Raw genomic sequence first — 15489 nt, forward strand, 5'->3', positions numbered from 1 at the left:
TGTCGCCCGTTTTGAATATCAAGTCCTTTATGTAGCACACTATCAAGTTATTAAATCAATCATTGGATGTCTTGTTGCGTAACTCGGTCTTAATAATCTTTATTGCCGAGAATGCCATTTCAATTGATGTTGTCACCACCGGTAAAAGCAATGGCAACTCCATGAGGCGATATAATGAAGGGAACACGATGTGTCTTTCAAGTTCAACATCTTTTTGGCTAGGCTTGCAAGTCCAAGTAGTCACATCAACTAGTCCTTTATATAGTGTTTGGTTGCAGAGTGAGGTGAGATGGAATGATTCTATTCATATATTTGAGAATGAGATGATTACATTTATATATAGATGTTTGTTTGGTGGGATGCAACGAGTCTATTTTGGACTTTGGGCCCACTGTTAGCGACACGTCCCACTCGGGACCGCTACGTTCATCTTTTTTTTTAAACAGATCCGTCTCGAATCTTTAAAAAATATTCTCTAATTCAGAATCATCTTATCCTACTGAACTCCAACCAAGCAGCTAAAAAATTGGATAAATCCGCTCCGTCCCACTCAGTCCTAGGAATCAAACACTACTTTAGTTAGTTGTGTACCGTACCAGTTCATAAGCCGTAAGGCATCGAGGCCACATGGACCGGTAGGCACCACTGCACCAGGCCCAAAAAATTCAATCAACGGTTCGGCGCAGACTCACAGCCTTCCTCCTTCTGGCTTCTGCAATCGCTAGTTTGCTCCTCCTTACTCGGTAATGGCTGCCATAGCTTGCCATATTGGTAAATCTGCCCGTGGGACTAGGCAGGCAGGTTGCCTAGAATACCTAGTTAATATTGCTAACAAAGATATAATAAATTATGAGTTTAATAGATCTTTTTTAATAGAAAGACATATATTCTTGCTCATTGTCAGACAATCACTTATTCTCAATCCTGGGCTAATTGGAAAAATCAACTTGTAAATTGAGCCGAACATAGGGCCAATCACCTTTTTCACATACAAATCCAGTGAACTAAAAATGCTTAGTAAAACGACCAGAAGAGAACTACACTCGAAGATCGACGTCAGGCTATTGCGTATGTCTTGGTGCGTCTTTGGTGTACTCTTGGTCTTCAAAGCAACAACTGTCCATATCCTGATTGAGCGCAGAAGCCGAATATTGCACCGTCGCTAACACGGTCGATGAGTGCATTTGGCTTCAACAATTGCTCGGTGAAGTCCGCTGCAACTTATATATGCAGTTTACATGGCAGCCCCTATGCATCATGGGTAGACCAAGCACATAGAACTGGACATACACTTCATCCAAGAGAAGGTGGACAACGGCGCTCTGCGTGTTCTGCACGTTCCTACCCGTCAGCAATTCGCAAATATCATGATGAAGGGCCTCCAAACTACGACGTTCAACGAGTTCCGTCAATTGCTTTGGCAATTTGCTTGGATCAAGTCCAGTCTCTGCATCGGCCTTCCGGACGCATCGACCGCGGCGGGGTGTTGGCAATAAAATGTTTGGATCCTTTGCCCACCCTTGGCTAACCTTGCATGTTTGGTTCATTTGCTTTGTTTGAATATGGGCAAGATGGGTAAGAATTTTCTTGCTTTTAAGAGAGCCAAATTAGCTCTCCTCTTCTAGCAAGATTTGTCTAACCTAATCTTACCAAATAAGGTTAGTAGATAAGAGTGAACAAAGAAAACAAAAATACCCAAAGTTTGTTGCTGACCGGTTCCCTCGCCACGCTCGCCATGCACGTCGCCTGCTCAGCTCCTTTTCTGGTGGCATAGTTCACATAGGTGTTGAAGAATATAATGCCATATAATGAGCATATACCTTATTCCAAATATACAAATATTATACCAAATATTCGAGCTATTTATACACATGAATAAGCAGCTGAGAGAATTAAAACTAACAGCAGCAAACATCTCAAACAGGTGTATCACCAATAGCTGAATACTAAAATAAAGCATATGAGTATGATCTCCAGAATGTAATGACAGCATAAAAGTGAAAGAGAATATATTGCTCTCAGATTTGTGTAACAATTGGCCCCAAGACTTAGAAGTCTTGCTCCCTAATTGTTCTTTTCTCTTTATCATAGATTGGACTATTAATGAGATCTCAACTAGCTCAAAGAACTTGGACAGCTAAACAATTTATGTTCTGGACAGTGACTAAAAAGAATTCTTTAACATAATCCATCTAGCCATAACAGAACCAACTAAGCCATACAAAAATATGAGATCAACAGAAGTATGTTATGGCTAGACATTTCAGAATAGAGCTGCACACTGCACCTTCAAAGGAACTGACAGTGCTACAAGCAAGATCAGCAACACATGCGCATAAGGTTACAGTCAACATACAACCACATGTGCACACAAGTCTGCAGCTGCTATTCTTTTCACAGCAATAACAGAATTATGTCCAAAATTGTGCCTACTATAGGAACATCAGCACCCTGTCCAGATCACAAGTCTATAGCTATTGTACTCATCTAATAGCCCAATCTAAACATATATAATCATCACAGAGCATGCTGTCCAGAGGAAGTGGAAGAAAACTCATAGTGAAAATTTGACCGAAATCAAAATAAAGAATGGCTAGGTACGGCTAGCAAGCCGCTGACCCAAAAAACCTATCACCCTCCGTTGCCGGCGGTGAGAGGAGATCGGAGATACAAAGTCCTCCACCGTACTGCCACTGCAATACCGGCGAGCCTCGACGCTGTAGTTCCGGCCACCAACACCCTTTCTCTAGAGTAGAGTACCAGAGACAGCACGAGAGAAACCTCGGGCTCTAGTTCCCGATACAACACAGAGAGAAATCACAGGGGAGAGGAATTAGCCAAAGCTCATGCCTTCACACCGAGAGAGGGAGAGGGGAAGAAATAGGGGCCTTATCCTCATCGCAGAGAACCGGCGCCAGCTCCCCAGCGAGATTCCCGCGCGCCACCCAACGAACCGATGGCCTCCAGTGCTCCTGCAACCAGCCAAGCGACCCGGGAAATCGGCCGGACGTTGCTGCCGCCGCCGCCAGCACCTGAGCCATCGAAGAGCGCCACAGCCAGGGGAAAAATTCCCTTCCCAACCCTAGAAGCCGCACTTATATGGTGCCCATCGTGGGCCTGGGCCAAAGCAGATCATAGCCTAGTTCTGACAGCCTATAAAGCGACTCAAGGCATAAACATTGAAATTTCCATAAATTACAACAATAGGATCAGGAAGTTAGTTAGGCACAAGATATCTTGTTGTACACGATGCCTCATCGGTGATCAATACAAATGGTGTTTTGGATCCGAATCTCATTCAAGAGGAGGTAATATTCAGGGTATTAACTGCGCATTATATGGATCGACTATTTCATATCACTTCGTTCCACTAACTAGACCAACTGAGAAATCCCATCTTATATGGAGTATGCACAATATTTAATGTCACATCACGACAAATATTTTGATAAGAGATCGAGTAAGAACACTTGGGGGATTTTACACCGGGGTAGACTTATGGGGTGGTTAATATAACTATGTTACTTGTAAGAATGTATTAAACTTCAGGTAACTTGTATGGGGAATTTGCAATTTCCCTTTCCTAGAAAATGCAATAAAAAATTTCCTGCCTATGCATGAACAGATGCAAATAGCTTTGGGAGAATACTGGAATATAACAGTGTTTCCATACTGCACACTTGCAACGGGAGTTGCAAACGTGTAAAGTACAGAAAGAGAAAGTGGATCATGCTAAAAAAAATAGTTGCAAGCCATAACAGCGTCTTCATGTCAAAGCCATAACAGCACGAGTTAGTTACCAATACCTTACCAGTGATCATAACAAGAAATCAACTAATCAAAAAGGACGAAAACGAGTAACATGAATTTATCACATATACATATATCTTTCAAAAATATATAGTAAGATCGCAGTTGTGCGCACTGCCCAACATTCCTCTATTCTTTCAGGCAATTCACAAAGCCATTCATATTTGGAGGTGCTTCTATGATTTATACGTCGAACATATATGTGAATGCATGATGCTAACGTATGATTTCATACAAGCCATGCATGTCAAACTCTTTGCAGGGTCAAACAACTGAATCCCGTATTCAGTATCAGGGAAATATAAATCAGACGAGTCAGTCGGTACCGCATGTCCTGATCGCCCCTTGGAAAAAAATTTAATCCTGAACATAGATCAATTTAACAATTCCAATGACTGAACCAGAACGCTTTATCGCAGCACCTTCATGCATGGATGGATGTTATGTACATATTCCAGAATCCAGATACCTGTTGTGGCAGTAGCAGTACAGTATGCATGGCGCCAAGTAAAACCATGTGTCCTTCCTCCCTCGAATTTCAGTTTTCAAACGAAGCCGCTGTAAGCGTCCAACATCAGCAGCTCCATGGATGTTTCATGATCATGACATCCATCACGAGAACATATATACCACGGTGGCTGTAAAAAAAGAAAAGAAATATGCATAGCATCAGTTGCGGTAAAGTCTGGGCTCTAGAAATTAAAACTACATGGCCACTGATATATTACAGTAATTATGTAAAGAAGACCATTAATCCCTGTAGTTTATAATTACCAGTAGTTCATCAGATTGGAAATTTCCCTTGTTCAACTGACAGAAGTGCAGAACGACTTACTTCCTAATACATCAGAACCAATTGAGGGGTTTTGTTCTGAAGTTGTTGATTCAATATCTGGAAGTTTTAACAAGCATTACTGTAAAGTGCAAATTTACTGTTTTTATACAAAACAGAAAACAAAGCACGACGAAAATACACTAGCTAGGAGGATAAATCTCAACAGAAACATAAAACCCAACATCCCAGTCGGCACTGAAGCTTGGAACGAGAGAGCCATTTCATAAACTGAACTCCAAAGATGCATTTAGTTCTTGATCAATGTTTCTTCAAAGTTCATTCATAATTCCTCTAATCTACCTAATATATAGTGTGGTCTTCATTTGATTGGCGCCAAACTGTCAACAATTACACGAACGTGTGTCTCAGTTAGCTGAATGCACGGGAAGAATTGGTCATACAAAAAAAATCCCAAATTTAAAACACGCAAATTATTTATTAATTAAAAAGTGCATTTCAACTGCTTCTGCCATAAACTTCATTAAATTGACTTCGACACAAAGCCCATATACTAACATAATGTGCCACTGTATATATGTGTGCAGTAAATCAAAGATGGAAATAATGGAGATACAGTTTATAGAGTTTAATTAGACAGACAGAGCATATACAATATTCTTAGTATTCCAGCATGGTGCATTTTAAGTGGCATATATCTTTTTACTAATCTCCAACCATCTATTCTGAAATCAATGCTAGAATCAAGCAAACAAAAGGTTGAAAACTTTCTCCTGAGGTATCCGTTGACTTCATCTGATCATCTCGGTCAATCGGCTGATTTCTCATAAACCAGTTGAGGATGAGATCTTTTCCATCTCATTTGAATTAAAGTAGCTAGGGGCTTTAAATCCCACTTATTAGTTTTGCAATAGTACTTGTCCAGCACCAGGGACATAATATACATAATAGTAAACCTAATCTTTATTGACATTGTGATGAACTACTACGACACTGCTCTCTTTTACTTGTGTACATGTCTACAAGGTCTCCAATATGAAAATTAATTTGATTATTATTTCTTTCAGTTGTATGCTGGCAAATGTCCGAAAATAAAATGGTATGTAAGTAATTGACGCCAACAGTCAAATATAAACTCTAATAAACCTTAATTATTCATTTATCTGTCGAATAAACTATATCCAGTATGTAGTCTGTTTGACATGTATATATGAATATATGATCATCTGATGTGCAGCTTTAACTTGATCATCTGTTTGAAATGCTTGAATTAATTTGTCCACATGCATGAATTAATTTGTCGGCATGCACTGTGTGGGCCAGTATGTGTACCAAGACTGATGTGTGTATGTAGGAGCTGATTGATATGTTTTCGTGATCACATGTGTGGGAATTACTCGAGAGGCCGAGATCTGTATTGCAAATTCCTGTAAGTACCTACACTTACATCAATTCATGTTGGTCTCAAAGTGATAAAGCCATATAAATAATAATATGTTTAACTTAATTATATTCTTCATATGTATGTGTATATATATATGTATATGTATATGTATGTGTGTGTGTGTGCGCGCACGCGCGTGTAACTCCTATTTCACACCCAAAGCGCTAAATAGGGATTTTAGTTTGCCAGTTTTCCGGTTTCATAACGAGTGTTTTCCTATTTTGTAATAGAGATTTTGCATAGGTCAGTTTCCTATTTTATATTGTGTGATTTCCTATTTTGTATTAAGGATTTACTGTTTTCAATTTTCCTATTTTATACTGCATGATTTTTATATTTTGTAACAATTTTACTGTTTTTAGTTTTCCTATTTTATAAGGTATGATTTCCGGTTTTGTAAAAGGGATTTTTCGATTGTGGGCTGATTTGATAAGATTGGGTTGGTCGGTGCGTTAAATACTTATTTAAGGTGTAGCATGTTAAATTATATATATTAGTCTATACTCCCAGTTGTACATACTCTCGGCTCAATTCATAGTTGATCCCGTTATAACTGAAGTATATATTATTTTCTGAGATGTGCATACTATTTTCAGATATGCGTATACTTTTTATTAAGTGAAATATATACTTTTCTGAGATGTACATACTAATTTTTAAGATATACATACACCTTTTTAAACACCCATTAGAGAAGTATATACACCCGGGAGTAAAAAAATGCTTCCTATATATATACAAACACACACCTGATCAGTGAAAGGTAAAATCCCATACATTCCTCAAATATAATCCAAACATGCACTACTACAAAACACAGTCCTTCACTGTCGGTTCTAAACTGGGTTTCACTGCCGGTTTCAAAACCGGTAGTACGCAACGGGCAGTGATAGTTCGATTGCTATCACTGTCGACTGTTATCCACCAGCAGTATTGCCATTTATTGCCATTTTCTAGAAATAAAAAAAATCCGCACGCTGGCCCCACACCCGCTTTATCGCCACGCGTCCGGCGACCACCACTGCATCACCACCGTTGCCGGTTTCATCCATGAGTGCAGCAAGATCAAACATTCATATCATCGAGCTCAGTGCTCATCAAACATTCACATTCACATCCACAAAGAAATCAACAACTTGATTCACATCCACATAAAGAAATCAAAATTCTAATTCTCATAAAACATTCACCTCCACATAGACACATTTCACCAAACCATGAGCAAGAGCTATACGTATCAACAATTCAGATTTCACCAAACCATAGAGACAGATTTCACCTCACGAACCCTACAACACAGATGACACCACCAAATCATGTGACCTAATCGATCGATCTCACCATCATCGAATCCAAGCTCCTCTCTAGTTATAGCTCTACCTCTTACTAAGTGCCAGTGGATTGGCGAAGGTGGCCTACGTGAGGGCCAAAGAGTCGGCGAGGGAGTAGGCGAGACCTAGCAGCTTAGGGGCCAGACCGGCAAGGAGGGAGCCGAGGGCGCCGTCAAAGCCGGCAGCGAGCTGGTTCAGGCCGTCCGCGCACAGGCCTGTGTGTCCACCCGCTGGCGCTGGCTGCGAGTAGTGCTGTGGCAGCGCTGGCTGGGGCTTGTGGTGGTGGTGCCCTGCGGCAGCCGCCTAGTGCAACAGCTGCTGTGTGAAGAGAGAGGAGATATATATATATATATATATATATATATATATATATATATATATATATATAGAGAGAGAGAGAGAGAGAGAGAGAGAGAGAGAGAGAGAGAGAGAGAGAGAGAGTACAGGGTGGAAGAGATAACATAGATTTTTTTGGCTGGTCAAACGAGCGGGCACGAGAGTTAACTGGATTGAAGTAAAAACTCGAGTCCGATACTAGCATCATTGCCAGCTCGAATTAAAAACCAACAGTGATGACCATTATCATGATGACTGATTTTTCTGCACGACTTATGAACCGGCAGTGATACCTCATCATTGCCAACTCATTAGTAACCGGAAGTGATGGACCGGCGTATAAGACCGGTTTGCAATAGTGATGTTCTATAGAGATGAACAGATCGTGATATGTTGTTTAGACCAAATGAAACACCATGCATGCTTTTTCCACTCTATCCATGCCCCTCTGTCATGTATATATATCTACCTCCAACCTCTACAATATATAAGTTGTTAACCTCTTATTTTATGGTTTGCAATATATTATTGAGAGTAAGTGTCATTGAGTCATTAACAATTAAATCGGATAACTATGTTTAATTACGCAGCAACACTACTCAAACTGGAGATCCTATTGCTTTAATGGGGTTTCTTTTTCACACATACTGTATGCCTGCATGGTAGCTATAGCGATAGGAGCACATGCCACTGATACTGTCGGCACTAACAACCAGTAACCTTCCGTAGTTCCATTAATTTCCCTCCTTTACCACATACCAGACCAGTTGATAGTGCGATGCGTTAATTGGGAATATATCACAACAATACACACACTGTCTTGCTATAAGTTAATTTGTAAGAGTAGTGAGCTGAATGAAACTACCATATGGAGAAAATCACTAGCAACTAGATGATGATACGAGTATTTAACATATGCCTTCTCAAAAATACAGCTAGCAAGAATAACAAGCAACCCTTTTCATGCAAGATCCATGCATCGATTTTATTTTGATTTTATGGCTATACATAACAAGTGACTTACAAAGGACAATGAACATGCATAAAGAAGGTAGAAGGTGTGGTCCCTTTTGTAACACAGAAATTAATACTCCCGTATTCCTGTACGGCAATTAAATTGTTTTCCTCTGAGAAATTCTATGAAATTTCAGAATTCCAAACTAACGGTCCCTTATTGTTTACAGGAATTGGGTCAACTTGAAACTTTGTATGATCACACTACAATTAAAACTATTATTTTAGCAGTTTAAAAATGTCAGATTTTGTTGTATTTTACAAAAAACATGCAATATTGCAAGTTATCTTGTTGAAAGTTAGTTTGACCACACAAATTAACAGCAACTTGCCCCTAGTTTTCGATAGAAAAACATTGCGAGCGTTTACATCTCACGCATTTCAACCAAGGACATGACGAAGTTGCTATTTATTTAGGTTAACCGGCCAACTTGTCATTTCGTGTGTGAAGAATCAATGTTTTTGCGCAGAGATCGCCAGTAGGTTCAAAATTAAAAATCCCCAAGCTAGCCCATAAGACTACTCCTAATGGGAAGTTTCATAATATTGTTTCCAAGAGTGCTACATCAATAAGATAGTAATAAATTGATGGCTGAAACACTCTTCTCCAATGCATGCATAGTTTCATTTTGTTGTTTTATATGCTCTTCATGTAAGACTCATTAGGTGTTAGACTTTGTGTCCATGTGGTTTTATCTAGATGAAACTATTTTAATCTCTCTCATATTAATTAGCTTGCCACATCATTAAAAAAATGATGATATGTCACCTCATTAAATGAAAATGAAACTCGCATGGGGAGTAGTCTAAGTTCACTGTTTGCACGTTGAAATTCCAAGCATGTGCATTACATTGTACGTTCAATAATAATTACAACTACCAGACTAGACAGAACATACTTGGCCTATATGTGATAAATTTTTTTTGCAAATTTTCATTACAAACAGTGCGAATATTCTGATAAATCCAATACCCAAACTAACTCTACCTGGAACACAGAAAACTCTCTCTCTCTCTCGTAATTCGGTAAGATTTTCAGAACTGCTTGTTTGAGCAACAAGCAGCCATTATAGCACGAATATATATATATACACACACACACACTTAATCCGTGCAAAGGAAAATTCAGAATTCACGACCATATCGCCAGTCCCCTCGCTAGAACCTGCAGCGGCGAGGAATTATGAGGATGGGTACGAGCACCATCAATGGAGTAGTGCTATCTCAACAGTATCCTACATTTCTGGAGCCATTAGGGGACAATGCATCGTTGCACCATTACTCCTACTTTCAATACGAGCGACGTGACAATTCGAGGCGTAAATTCTCAAGAACAGAATGGACGGCAGCAGAAGATAACTGACCGATCGATCGATGATAAGGCGCGGAAAAGGCAGCGCCAGATCTGCGAACCGTGTCTCCGTAGTGAGCCCTTCCCCTCAAAATTCCATGTGTTCTTGTTCTTCCTCGGTTCGTCATGGCCTCCTTTTCTTTCTCTCATCTCGTCCACACTGTACTGCCTGTGAGCTCTGGTGCTTAACAGTGACCTGAAAACGAAAGAGGAAAGCAAGAAAGAACAGGAAGAGGAGGAAGTAATCAAGTAAGAAGCAGAACTAGTAAATAGATCTGGTGAAAGAAAAAAAAAATGGACGGGATCACGGATCCATGCATCCGGTAGATTCCTTGGACGATTGGACGATGCTGCTACCACATCCCGGGTTCCAAGACCCATCAATGGCACAGTAGTAAGTACCACGCATTTCCTTCCCGAGAAGGGAGTTAAAAAAAATGTGGTGTGGTACTTCCCCCTAATGGTTTTTGCCGCTCCTCGGAAGAGATGAACGGAGGAGGGCGTCGTACGAGGCCAGGAAGCCCAAGGGAGGGAAAACCACGACCAAATACAGACACCAGCAAGAAGAAACACCAAAACACCTCGATTTTATCCTGGGAGATCGAGAAAATCACATTCCCCGTTCCCATCAATCAAATCAAACAGTGCCATGAAGATAAAAGAGGACCGAAAGATCGAGCAAATCCAAGAATATGAGAGAGGGCGGCTGATTCGTGCATGAAAGAAGATGAACGACCCAAAGAACATGGTACGAGTTCATGCAGAGGTCTGTGGACACAGCGCGAGGCTAGGGGTCGGGCTGGCTAGGGCGTGGCGGAGGGGCACCGGCCGGCGGTGAGCGAGAGCCCGTATGGTATGAGGTGGGGGGGGGGGACAGCGGATGACAGAAAGAGCAGTGAGCACGCGGCCGCGACGGCACACATCCGCGCCGGTGCCGTAACGCCGGGCCGTGTGCTCACTCTCTTCTGTCACCGCGCGCGCCCGCCCCGCCCTGCCGGCACCACCCCGCCCGCCCGCACGCCACAACCCAACCCACTTATCCTCGCGACCACGGCCGAGACGGCGAGAGAGACGCGAACAACTGCTTGGGTGTTTCGGCCGCTTGGTTTGGCGAGGGATCGAGGAGGAGAGGCGTGCACCGGCCGTGCCGATTTATAGCGGGGAGGTGGGCCAGGTCGCGCACCAGGCGTGGCAGGTTGCCTCGATCCGGACGGCTGGGACGTTGCAGCTAAGGCTTTAGGGTTTGCTCTTGGCTGCCCTCGGCTGCCATGAGGTGGGAGCTTAGCAACGGTGACGGTGAGGTGCGCCTCGATGGATCGATTGATCGGCGGCATCGCTGGCGAGCTAGGCGTGATTGAAATGGCCGAGAGAATTGGGGGACAGAATTAGGTGCGTGGTGGGGTTGCTCCAGCAGATAAGGGTATTAAAATGGAGGGCCAGTAGGAGCTTGACACGGAGCACATGCCCGTGCCAGTGACCTAGCTAGCTTTCCCACTGTTAAATCCAGAAAGAAACACAGGAGGAGGGTCACGGTATATACTCCGGTTTGAGTCCGGGCAATCAAAGCTGATCCTGCTTACTGACGTAAGGTGAAAATACCGAAATTCGTTTTTAAAAAAAATCACCGGCAAAAGACCAAAATTCAAGAAATATTTTCAAAATTTCTGTCATTTTCATTCTATGTTCTGTGATCACACGTATGAGTCAAAGAAATTCTAGAATATTTCGCTAAAATTTTAATCCCTAGGTTAGCCTCTTATTCCTCTCTGGATGCAGACAACGACGGTCCATAAGATTACGTACGCTTGACATTTCGCGACGACTTAGTACTCTGGTTCGGAGTAAGCATGAGGTACACAGGGACTGCCGCAAAGAATCAAGGGACCTTGTTGTGGACAATACTCCTGTAGTCCTGTGTCGTGGAAATCTGCGACGCTGGCACCCCTGCTCTCCTGTAGCGATATGACGGTACGACGCGGTGCGTGCTCTTGTGGTCGATCAGCGGCATGCCTCCCCCGTGGATTTCTTTTTCTGGAGCGTGCCTGCTGCTGCTGCGACTCCCAAAGCAACCTCTGCCTTTGCTAACCGTTAATCTTATAGACCCAGATATGGTACGACACTAGTGCACTAGGCTTATACTGTGCTCCCCGGTACAAGCACAGTTAGAATTCGTTTCCTTCCTGTGGTCCAGCACCGTAGCGCACGGGTGGCCCTTTTGGAAAGAGTAATTTCACACAAACAATTTAGTTCCTATATTGGTTTGAAGCGATATAGGAGTAGATTGCAAAATCCTCCTATGCAAACCTGGTCAGATATGGTGATGGAGGTTTTGGATGTAATGATGAACAAGGCTAGACACAAAGGTATTGTATCAGGCTTGATGTACCATCTTATACCTGGAAGGGTTACTCATGTGCAATACGTTAACGACACAATGATCATGATTGACTGCTCAGAGTCTAGCGTGCTGAACCTGAAAATCATTCTTTACTGCTTTGAATGGTTGTTTGGGCTCAAAATCAATTTTCACAAAAATGAGCTGTTTGTGTTCGGGGCTGATCAAGCAACTAAAGAAAAGTATGCCAACATGCTCAACTGCAAACTTGGGGCCCTTCCGATTAAATGCCTTGGCATTCCTATTGATGATCAGCGCCTTGGTCTGGCTACTTTTGTTCCGCTGGTGCAAAAACTTCACAAAATGTTGGACCCTTAGAAAGGGAAGAACATGTCTTAGGGGGGGCGGGGGACTTGTGCTTTCCAACACCTGCCTAAGTAGCTTACCCATGTACACCATGGGTTTTTACCTTCTTCAGGCTGGCACTCACGATAAGACGGACTCCATCCGATCTAAATTTTTCTGGAGAGGGACCCAGGATAAATTTAGATATCACATGGTCAAATGGGAGACCGCTTGCAAACCAAAAGACCAAGGAGGTCTAGGTATTATTGACACACATATTATGAACCAATGCCTGATGGTAAAATGGATTTGGAGAATCCTAAAGAATGAGGAGGCGCTTTGGTGCAGGTTTCTGAAAGCAAAGTACACGGAAGATGGGGACTTTTTTAGCTCCAAGAGCAAAGGCTCATCACAATTCTGACAGGGGCTGCACAAAGTTAAACACCTGTTCCACTGGGGGGCCGTCTACAAGGTTCACAATGGGAAAAAGACCAGATTTTGCACCTGGATACAGGACACCTCCCTTAAAATTCAATTCCCCGAGCTATTCCACATGAGCTCCAATCCCTCGGCCAAGGTGGCTGATCACTTCGAGAGAGGTACTTTCAAAATCAACTTCAGAAGAACCCTGACGTCCTCGGAATCAGGGAGATTCGAGGAGCTGAAGACTTTGATGTCCCATGTTAGCCTGGAGAATATAGCTAATGAAGTTCATTGGGCTTTAGAAAGATCCAAGAACTTCACCACTAAATCACTCTATCGTTTTATCAAGGATGGGGGTGTGAGAAGCAAGGTCAGCAGAGAGATATGGAAAAGCAAAGTCCCTCAGAAAATTAAGGTTTTTCTCTGACAGATGTTTAACAACAGGCTTCAAACTGCTGCCTCACTGAAACAAAGAGGCTGGAAGGGTAGCGAATTCTATTGTGTATGCGGTAAAAAGGAAATTGTCGATCACATTTTATTCCAGTGTGTCCTGGCCACATTCACATGGAGTGTTGTCCGAGAAAGTTTTGGCTGGGTTGAACATCCCAGGTCCCTTGCTGACCTTACTGATGGTTGTTTGAAACAAAATTTGAATATGCCCGTAAAATTGTGTCTCTTCATTTTTGCAGGAATTAGCTGGGCAATGTGGTGTACCCGAAATAAGATGGCAATTGAAAGGGTCTTCCCCAACAAGCCGATTGATTCTCTTCTCAAGGGTCTCTCTTGCTTGCAGAGCTGGAAGATTTTGCTCAAGGAGGGCGACAAGGAGAGGCTTGATCCGGCTCTTGATCACCTCGTGGTGTGCTGCAACAATCTCTAGACATCTTCGCTGATGCTTTCTGATGTAATTGATCTGTGATGTGGACGGCATGTGGGCTATTGGTCTTTGTTTCTACTTTTTTACCCTGATTTTTGTGCCTTTTATTTCTCTTCCAGATGGTCTGTTGTATGATATTTGTACTCTGTTATTTTGCTTTCAATAGAAGTAGAGATCTTTCTCCTGTCAAAAAAAAAAAACTGGTCAGACATGTATTCAATTGCTTGGCAATAGGATGAGTGTACAATTGAGCCATGGTAAATAGTGCTTACTGCAATAAAAGTGGGCAGCTTTCATCAAACAATCCACTATTACTTAGATTGAGTCATGTTTCTTCTTAGTCCTTGATAGCCTGACTATAGAATATTATCTTTGTTTTTTTTATTTGTCTTTATTGACTTTTTGCGGACTTTAAGATCTAACTTCGACTACTGATTTTTATAACTTAATATCAATATATACTAATAAACTTGTACTTTTGTTAAAGCAATTCTAAAGACAAATCCAATAGCACAATTTTCATATATATAACCAATTTTAATAGTTTAAACATATGAATGGTTAAGCTTTTGAAAGTTTGACCGAACAGATTCTAAAAGGACCAATAAAAAAGAACACTTAACTCTCTGAAGGGCAACAAAGTGTGCAAATTTTGGTCCGGCGGGAAGGAGGCTGGTTTTGGCAAGCAACTCGATGCAATGGCGAGGAGGCCTGATTTGGCTGAGAAGAAGTTTCATGTGGCGGGGAGGAGGCTGATTTGAGCGAGTAGCAACTCGATTCGGCAGTGAGGACGACGCCGATTTGGACGACGCCGATTCGTAAGAACTAATCCATCTCTTTTAAAGTTAACTCCTCACCTCCTAATTCTCCTCCTCCCATGTAACATTGATTTCTACACAAGAATTGGCAATTGATTGGAGCTCCCTTCTCACTGCTATCTCTTTGAAGTGAACTCCTCACTGCTCTCTTTCACACAATCCTTTTGGTGACAGTAGATCCATCATCTCCATTTTCATTTATTCACTGCATGTTTTTTTAGCTCTGATATTTTTTTTTCTTTCCATCTTGAGTTGTTATCCTTGATTTTGTACATCAGTTGAGACTGTGTGCTGTGCTGGTTGATCACCAAGGTGGGTCGTAATAAATAGATGGGTCTTGAGAGAAATTTTGAGAAAGCCAGATGTGCACGCTGCCAACCCGGGTTTGAACCATGTGCACACCCTTTCCGGGATTTAATGCTGGCAAAAATAGTACATGGATACGCACGTGTCTTCAGTGTTTTGCATCTAGCGTGTGCATCCATATTGTACTTGAAAATAGAATTGAATAAAAATCTTGTATTACCCCAATATTAACTTAAAAAGTTTTTTGGTTATAAACTTATATATATATATACACATACATACATACATACATACGGGAAGCCCAAT

At 41.9% G+C, this 15489-nt stretch overlaps 1 long non-coding RNA gene across 2 annotated transcripts; it reads right to left on the reverse strand.

Annotated features, from left to right (window-relative positions):
* Positions 1 to 1002: 1002 nt before the first annotated feature.
* Positions 1003 to 11437, reverse strand: LOC133924524 (uncharacterized). Of its 2 annotated transcripts, XR_009910820.1 has the most exons (4): positions 10093 to 11437; positions 4280 to 4448; positions 1696 to 1762; positions 1003 to 1524 (listed from the first exon to the last, which is right to left on the reverse strand). It is a non-coding gene; the product is annotated as an uncharacterized LOC133924524 (long non-coding RNA). The 2 variants fall into 2 exon arrangements; XR_009910819.1 differs by having other exon boundaries at positions 1003 to 1762.
* Positions 11438 to 15489: the final 4052 nt, after the last annotated feature.

This window comes from Phragmites australis, chromosome 7 (genome assembly GCF_958298935.1).
Source record: "Phragmites australis chromosome 7, lpPhrAust1.1, whole genome shotgun sequence".
NCBI lineage: Eukaryota > Viridiplantae > Streptophyta > Magnoliopsida > Poales > Poaceae > Phragmites > Phragmites australis.